This window comes from Periophthalmus magnuspinnatus, chromosome 21 (assembly GCF_009829125.3).
Source record: "Periophthalmus magnuspinnatus isolate fPerMag1 chromosome 21, fPerMag1.2.pri, whole genome shotgun sequence".
Taxonomy (NCBI): Eukaryota; Metazoa; Chordata; class Actinopteri; order Gobiiformes; family Gobiidae; genus Periophthalmus; species Periophthalmus magnuspinnatus.
The window spans coordinates 6,756,565-6,766,533 of record NC_047146.1 but is presented as its reverse complement, the minus strand read 5'-3'; positions in this window follow the sequence as shown (position 1 = coordinate 6,766,533).

The following is a 9,969-nucleotide window of genomic DNA, read 5'->3' as shown; positions in this document are numbered from 1 at the left end:
TGATGCAACTCCTTTCATTCATACAGGCTTGGAATCAGTAGAAGAAGAAGAAGTACTCAGTTTTTGTTACTGTAAAAGTGCAAATACAGAGGCAAAAAGACACTCAAGTAAAAGTATCACAGGGAAAAATCTAAGTAAAAATATTAAGGTACATGTTTAAAAATGTGCTTAAAGAGTAAAAAGTAAAAGTATTTCACACAGATTTGGATAGAGTGTTATTAATTTGTTTGTAAATGTAAAGATATTGATTAAAAAATGAGACATTTTGATCAACAGCAGAAATACGAATCAATTTCTTAATTTTTCTTATGAATTTTGTGTATTTTTTTATTTTATTTTAGTCAGGATGTTTCCACGAACATGGTAAAAATAACCCCTCAAATTTTATGAAAAGTACTTTTTACATTTCAGTCCTGTTCAAAAATGCAGTGGAGCAGAAAGTACAGATACTGCTCTAAAAATGTAGTAAAAGTAAAAAGTATCCACTGTAAAATGTACTTAAGTAAAGCGCAGATACCTAAAAATACTACTTAAGTATAATATTTTATCACTTTTACTTTGTTACCTTCCACTACTGCTTGAAACTGTCACAAAAAGTCTAGTTTAAACTCTAAACTAACAAATAAAATCATCAAATGTGAAAATGAGTGATAATGTCTGAATGTAATTATTAAAAGTGACCACACGAGGGCGCTACAATCTAAAGCAAAATCCCCATCCAAGCCATAAACTCTTATCTGACCCCAAAACATGACAAAAAATATAGTTCTTCTTACAAATAAACCGAAGGACTTTGTGAAGGTTACACAGTGTCCACTCGGTTTGCACGGAGAATAACAAATATCGCGTAATCAGCTCGTGTTTAGTAGATTTGAGCTCTCCAAAGTGAGCTCTGTGCTTTTAGACACCTGTTTCAAAGCCTGGTGTTGTTTATCAAAGTCCTTTTCTGTCAACAAACAGAATAAACGGAGTGAAGGCTGACTGCTCCACACATCTGATTTCAGCGTATTTGTTCAAAGTGAGACGCGCTTCATTGATTTGTTTCAAGGCAGAGAAAAAATAACCTCGGGGCTTCTACTGGAGAGACATAACAATGGAGTCCTCTGCTTTTTGTAGTTTTTAGGCTTGACATCAGCAGAGGAAGGATTTGTACCAACAACTGCAAAGGGCCTGAGTGGAAGCAGCTGGTCTGTTTGGATGCAACCGTGAAGGATCAGTTTATGAGGCCTGGCTACTGTGTGTGTGTGTTTAAGTACATTTTACTGTGTGTACTTTTCACTTTTACTTCACTACATTTGAGAGCAGGTATCTGTACTTTCTACTCCACTATATTTTTGAACAGGATGGGAAAGTAAAAAGTACTTTTCATATGATTTGAGGGGTTATTTTGACCATTTTCGTGGAAACATCCTGACTAAAGTTTTCGAGTTCAAGCTTCAACTTTGAGCAAAACAAAAATAAATGCACAAAATTCATGAGAAAAATTAAGAAATTGACCAAAATATGCGTCGTTTTGAATCAATATCTTTACATTTACAAACAAATTAATAACACTCTATCCAAATCTGTGTGAAATACTTTTACTTTTTACTCTTTAATCACATTTTTAAACATGTACCTTAATATTTTTACTTAGATTTTTCCCTGTGATACTTTTAATTTTACTTGAGTATCTTTTTGCCTCTGTATTTGTACTTTTACAGTAACAAAACTGAGTACTTCTTCTTCTTCTACTGATTGCAAGCCTGTATGAACGAAAGGAGTCGCATCAGGAAGGGCATCTGGTGCAAAGAAACAACTGGCTACAACTGTAATGTAATGTAAAATAAATGCAACTACTTCTTAATCTTGTTAATTAACCGTTTCTATATTTATGACTTATTCAAGTTACAAATATTGCATATAGATTTGCACAGATATGAAAAATGGCTGTGTAATTGTAGATCTCCTCATAAACTCATATTTTAAGACAGTCGTACGTTTTAATTTACTGTCACGGGCCACATAAAAGGACTTTGCGGGCCATATTTGACCCACGGGCCTAGAGTTTGACACATGTGGTCTAAAGCATCACTTAGTAGTAGTAGAGTACACATATAGACCTATTACTACTGCTTAGCCTAGGACTGTTTTTTACTTCTGCTTTTTATTTTGAGTCTAATTTAAACTTGAAGTATAAGTATTATCACTAACCTCGACTCGTACAACTTTGAATATTATTTAAAGCTCCTATATTACGCAAAACTGACTCTTGTGAACTTTAAATAATGCTGTTAACGCATCAAAAACATACCTGGAGTTGTGTTTTGTTTCATTTTCACATGTTTGAGTAACACTTTATTATTAATCTGTACATCTTCAAACCTCAAAACGCTCTGTTCCACCCTGTGATGTCACAAAGTGGTACTTTTCACGTTAACAGCTCCTTTTACCTTCAGGTCAGTCGAGATAAGTGGCAATTCCAGCGCTGAAATCATCCGAATGATTTTAAATGTGATGTTTAAAAACACTGCAAAGCACTTCCTGCTTTACCACATGATGACATCACAAGGTGGAACAGAGTGTTTTCAGCCTGAGAGAAGAACTCAGCCTAAATATGCAGGTTTGTTTGTGCGTTAAACATGTGCGAAAAAAACAAAAAAACACACAACTCCAGGTCTGTTTGTGACGAGAAAACAACTTTATAACACAGATCATAAAACGGCGTCATACGTGCACTTTAACGCGCTTCGTTTGCTTATTTATTTTGTTTCTGTGCGATCATTTTGCTCATCGATATCGTTAAAACAAAAATATATAATGGTTTTCTATACGCTTAGGTTTAATTTGTAAAGAAATAGCGGTTTATATGGCTTTGTGAGGGTTTTCTGTAAGGGAAAAAACGAGATTTCTTCGAAGTATGGCCTGTTTGTTTGTCACTGGCTCATGGTGGAAAGGTGCGGTGGTTTGTCCTGGTACTTGTCACACACACGCACACACACATACGCACACACACCGTACAGTAGGGGAGGAGACTGGGAGCTCAAATGGCTGGTGACAGGGCTTTCATGCGTCCCACTCAGGGCCTTTGTTGTTATTTTGGGAGCTCCCTTGGGTGCAGTCTGAGAGAGCAGCAGACAGACTGGAGCTGATCCGCCGCAACACACACCAAATACATACTAACGCACACCTTTATATAGAGGAAATAATCATAATAGTGGCATGTTGCTGTCATGTCAATCAAACTGTCTGGAGACTAGACCATTGGCGGAGGGCTACGCCAGTGAGGAAATACACGGTTTGATGTTGAAATGTTGTAAACTGCATAATTTTGGTGTCACCGGGTGTACGTGAGATCTGGGGACGGTGTTGGGGGATTGCGTTTTTTGGCAATTACACAAATCTGTCGCGCGCGTTTGTGAGATTTATATCGTGTGTTTCTGTTGAGATGATGATATTACGATTTTGTCCCGAGCATCCCTTTCAACGCTAACAAACGGAGTCGTAAATACGCTTTTGAATCGTCGGGTAATAGTGCAAATTGTTGTTCAGTTTTTAAAAATAATGTCATCCGAGCGAAACGTGACGAAACAAATATAAATATAACGTGATACGAAGGAAAAGGACGAGAAAATGCTAAGATGTACTGTGTAGGTAGTGTTAAATGCCAGGGAGAAGAGGAGGATTTACTATTTAATCTGAGGATCTGACAGGCAGAGGGCGCTGTTCGATAGTCTAGGTGCTGGGGACCCATAGAGCGCAAACATTTAAACAACTCATAACATCAATTTGAATTTCACACTAAACTGTGATACACTAATGATAAAACTCCAAACTGCACTCATGTTATTTGTACAGTGTCTTATTTATTTCAATTCAGTTCGATTTTATTTTTATTTTTCATAATGGTCAACGTTAAATAAGGCACATACATACACATATATCATACACACAGGCACATTTACACACTCAAGTGTCTTACATACTACATACATGTTTCTGTTCACATATTTATGACAGTACTGTGTATAAATGACACTGTGAAAAACATGGACGCCCTAAATAAAATAAAATAAAACAAAACAAAACATAAAATATAAAATAAAACAAAACAAAAAAACATAAAATAAAATATAAAATAAAATAAAACAAAATATAAAATAAAATAAAACAAAACAAAACATAAAATAAAATATAAAATAAAACAAAACATAAAATAAAATATAAAATAAAATAAAACAAAACATAAAATAAAATATAAAATAAAATAAAACAAAACATAAAATAAAATATAAAATAAAATTAAACAAAACATAAAATAAAATATAAAATAAAATAAAACAAAACATAAAATAAAATAAAATAAAACATAAAATAAAAAAAGTATATACACTGCCTGGCCAAAAAAAAGCACCACCAAAAAAAAAATAAAACAAATTGCACACAGTCTAATATTTGGTTGTCCCACCGTTAGCCTTGATTATGTCACACATTCGCTGTGGCACATACAGTACATACACACACGTAGCAGATACACAGGCACATTTACACACCACATACAGAAGCGTATATTGCACACATACAGTATTTCTGTTTATATATTTATGCCAGTGCTGTGTATAAATGACACTGTGAAAAACATGGACGCCCTAAGAAGCTGTGTGAGCTCATGAAACGGGCTCCATCACTCTGTGCAAGACAAAATGAAAGCAGAAAATTTGTAAAAGGAAATAAATAAATAAAATGAAAAAGAAACAGACAGAAAGAAGTATATACACTGCCTTGCCAAAAAAAAACACACCACCCAAAAAAAAAAAAGTCACACACTCTAATATTTGGTTGTTCCTCCTTTAGCTTTGATCACGTCACACATTCGCTGTGGCATTGTTTCGATTTCATTTCTGTAACGTCACCAGATTTATTTCCATCCAGTGTTGCATTAATTTCTCCCCCTGATCTCACATTGATGCTGGTCGAGTCTGACGCTGCTCTGACTCTGTGGTGGACAATCCATGTGTGAAAATATTGATGGAATATTGATGTAATAACCTGGTCATTCAGTCTATTCAGGTGTCAGCTGACCTCATTCTGCTGCTGAACCTCGACCGGACCAACTGCAGCGACCCCAACGTATTTGCTTAGTTAAATCCAGGTGGTGACTTTTTTTTTTTTTTTTTGGCCAGGCAATGTATACTAATGAAATTAAATAAAAGAGAAAATAAATAAATAAAAATAAATAATAACGGTAATAATAAAATAATAACAACAATATTATCATCTGCGCTCTATGGGTCCACTTTATCTGAGGGAGTTACCGCAGCCGTGTACTCCACCCAGAGCTACAACCCACCTCTTCTCCCTGGCATTTAACACTAAATCCACCTCTTCTCCCTGGCATTTAACACTAGACCCATCTCTTCTCCCTGGCATTTAACACTAGATCCACCTCTTCTCCCTGGCATTTAACACTAGACCCACCTCTTCTCCCTGGCATTTAACACTAAATCCACCTCTTCTCCCTGGCATTTAACACTAGACCCTCCTCTTCTCCCTGGCATTTAACACTAGCCCCGCCTCTTCTCCCTGGCATTTAACACTAGACCCTCCTCTTCTCCCTGGCATTTAACACTAGACCCTCCTCTTCTCCCTGGCATTTAACACTAGACCCTCCTCTTCTCCCTGGCATTTAACACTAGCTTCACAGGATATCTTGGTGTTTTCTTGTTCTTTTCCTATTTTAACTGTGCTATACAAATAAACTTGAATTAAATTGAAAAAAAAAAAAAGTCCTATACACACGCTGTACATAAACCCGCCGCACAAAACCAGCTGCTGCTTGTTCTTGCTTTAACATGCTACTTTTACACCACATGAATCAAACACACAAAAAGTCTCTGGCACACAGCTTAAGTCTATTTGATTTCCCATTCAAACAGATCACCACCTCTGACAATGTACGATTTCAAAAACAAATGTTTAGCCCATCGTCGTGTGGAGCCGGCGAGACATTTATGGGGTTGACAAAGTGTCTCGTATCTGTCATTCTGTCTGTTCTAACTGTGACCTGTGCCACCCATCACAGACGCACACTTTAAAACACGACCCTTGCTCTTAACCCAGTTCATGCCGGCGAACAATAACAATCAATGCACATCTGACAAGAACCTGCACAACAACTTATAAATGATATGAATCTCCTGCTGGTCCCATGGCAACCGGCTCCACTGTACCGCTGCCTCGCTTTGATCCTCTGCGAGCTTTGATTCATTTTCTCTTTCGCCCTTTTAGCTAAACAAATCATGAGAATTTGGAGCTTTGTTCCTGACAGGCCGCGTCTTACCTCGCTCTCTCCACAGGCTCCTGACGCCTCCCAAAGGAGCTGCAGAGGAGATGGAGGAGGAGAGGAGGAGGAGGATTCCACTGCATTCATCTGCGGGTTACACTGCACACATATATGGAAGCTGATGACCCCTGCCTTGTGTGAGGTGCGGCCAAACCAGCGTCCTGCCCCCGGGGGAGCTGTGGCCGTATTAGGGCCGTAGACGCCGGATCTGTGAACGGGAGCCTGTTGACTCCACACAAGAGCCGGTTCACTGTGGTTCAGCTTTTCCCTCCAGGGGCAGGACCGGGGCTCGGCTTTAGTTTAAACAGAAATCCATCTGCTGAGTTTTATCATTTAGTGTATTCATCCCTGCCACTCTGAGTATGTCAATAATATAAATACAATTATATATTTACAGCTGTGAGGTTTAAAGGCCCATGTGATGCTGTTTCCTCATCACAAACAAACCTGGAGTTGTGTTTTTTTGTTTCATTCACACATGTTTAACACACAAAGCCTGTCTCTCAAACTGAAAACACTCCGTTCCACCTTGTGATGTCATCATGTGGTAATACTCGACTGTGTTTTTTAAACTCCACACACCTTCACATTTAGAAACATTTGGATGATTTCAGTCCTGGACTCATTGACAATCTCCACTGAACTAAAGGTAAAAGGCAGTGGTTTGGCTTGAAAACTACCACTTCATGACATCACAAGGTGGAACAGAGTGTTTTGAGGTTTGGAGATGTTACAGACTAATAATAAAGTGTTACTCAAACATGTGGGAATGAAACAAAACGCAACTCTAGGTGTGTTTTTGAGGAGGTAACAGCGTTAGAACATGGGTTAAATCTCACAAGAGTCAATTTCACGTAATCTAGGACCTTTAAGAATAAGACTGTTTACTTTTACTAATCACACTACATGATTTATATATATGTGACTAACCAATGTGAGGGGTCTATCCACTCATTAAACTTAGACAAACGAGGTAAATTACTGACTGTAGGAATCAGTCCACAGTGAAGTCGGCCTTTTATAAATGAGACGAGACGAGATTTAAAATTATAAAACCAAATGAGGCTGTAATGAAAAATGAAAAGTGTTTATTTTCTGTGGAGCATCTGGACTCAATCAGAGCGATATCCTAAACATGAGCCGCCCCTCCCAGGTGCGCATGCCCACAACACTCACTGTTCTGCTCACATCTACAACCGAGCCAGGACAGGTCCCACACTGACTCCAGCTCTGTGCCTCTCTCCACGGGCTTTAAGAAACGCTCATGTGACTCCTTTCATTTACTACAATTTGAAACTTTCATTTAAACCATTTGCAAAATGATTTGTCCAGTTACAGAATATCTTATTTATTTATTTTGCAGTGGGACCTGGATGATGAGGGACATTTGCAAAAACACGTTCTTGTTTTTTCTTCCCTGTGATTTTGTTTGTATCATATTATAATTCATTTTCTGTTTTGGAAAATACAAAATTATTTTTCAGGAGTTGTGAGAGTTCCCAGTCCGACAGTTAAATCTGCTGAAAGTCTTTCCCTCTCTCTTCATGTTTACACCTGCTCTGTTTGTTTACACATGTTGTGTTTGTTTAAGCCAAGGCCAAAAAAGTATTTGATTATGGACAATCTCCTTATCATCCTTTTTACAGATGTTGAGTTGGTGCATTTGGTACAATAGACCCTAAAGCTTAAATATGCATCTAAAAATCACTTTAAAACACACATTTCCAAACTGCTCTTTTGTGTGACACATACGTTTCTCTTAACCCTAATTTCTACAGAAATCATAGCATGCAGTATGTTTTTAAACCAAGAGGGGGCAGTAGATTCATAATAAAGGGCTTGAGTGGAGCTGCAGAGTGAGCACACACTGAGGGGCTGCAGAATCTGAAGCAGTGACTTCAAATGGGAAGTGTTTGGTTCATTAACTATTTCCATGGATAGGTTCATTATAACACACATGTGTAGAGCCAGAGCAGTGTTAAAACACAGGACAGGACAGTTTGGCATCTAGTAACACACTGTTTACTTATACAGTATAAATTAACTGTGTAACCAGGTGAAATGTATCAAAATGATCATTTCACAGTAAATTGGAAGTCACTATTTCAAAAAGATTGAGCTCATTTAACTTTGTCATAAAACATTTTAAATTGCTCAAAGTTGATATTTTTGATAAACAGCCCATGATACACACGTCACAAAGTTTCCTTAAACAGCTGTAGATGTTTTCCCTCTTGGTCCAGACTTGATGTGACTCCTCTTAAACCTGGGGCCCGACTGCTCCATCTTCTCCAGAGCAAAGCCCTGACAGACTCATGTGGCCCTGTCTGTCTGTGGACCTCCTCTTACAGCTGCTGTTTATTTGAATATTTGTCTGCAGCTCCATTGTTCCTTGTAAATATCATTTGTCTTTTTTATTCAAACATCTGAACTTTTGCCTGACAGTTCTCCTCACAGGCGTCATAGAGTTAACAGTGTGCCTTCTGTTCTGCTTCATTCCTCTGTAGAGCTTCAGCAAACATCTGCCTGATGAATGTGTTATGGCTCTAAGTGTGGCTCAGAGTCATGTGTCTGTAAAAACGACTTAAAGACGGTGATCAGGATCATCATCAACATGTAATTACATCTTTACACTTTCCTTTCTTAATGCTGTAAACTCCCTCTTCCTCTTCTTCCTGTTCCTCTTCTTCTCTGCAGATAAAGCTCGTCCCTGGTCTCAGGTGGATTGTACATCTTAAGTGTTTATGATATTTGCGAGCTCTCTTAAAGTGGCAGCGACCCATGCAAACCTACCACAGTGTCTGTGGTTCCAATGTTTTATTTATTGATATATTTTAGTGGGGGAGACCCAGTGTTCATTATCATAAAGGCCTCTAGACACGTGCACAAAAGACCCAGCCGGCGTGCAGTGTTTTGCAGATCAACACGAGCTTCAGCTGTACTCGTCGCCATTGGTAACTTCAGTGACAGAGGCTGACAGTGTCAAAGTATCTTTGTCTCCCGCACCATAAACTGTCCCTGAAGCTGTCGTTGTAAAAGCAGATGTAAAACACAAGCGCCTTTTTGTCTTGATGGGGGGAAGTTGTTTTCGTTCTCTGCACTATTTTTTTAATATGTCATATCTTCTCTGTCAGGGCCCTGGGGCGTCTATAGTTGGTGTAGGAGAGAAACCAAGAGGCAAATGAAGGAGGAGTGTAAGCATGCACAAACCCACAGGAGCCTGGCCGTATCCTACCTGTGTGGCGTCTTTGTCACAAAAGCTCAAAGCGCTGGGGTTTCAGACGCTGTCATCTGATCTGTGAGAGTAGAGAGGCTTTAGTGGATGTATATAAAGAACGATACAGTAAGAACAGATGTTCAGAAAGTGGGTAAAGCTCAAAACTCAATATGAACCCTGCTGAGGCCTTCCTCTCTTCAATTATTTAGAGTCAAAGAAAAACCTTTTCTCCAAAGCCACTGCAGAAGAAATGAATCACATATTTATCTAGGATAGTCTTCACCAAACAGCCGGAAATGGAAACAAATGCTTCAATTGGACACGGGCACTAGTGTAATCCTGAAGCAGCTGTAGTGTGCTCATGGACTCATGTCACAAAGTCCACAGAAAAAAAGAAAAAGAGCAGAGAAGTGATGTACTCCCCTTTTCT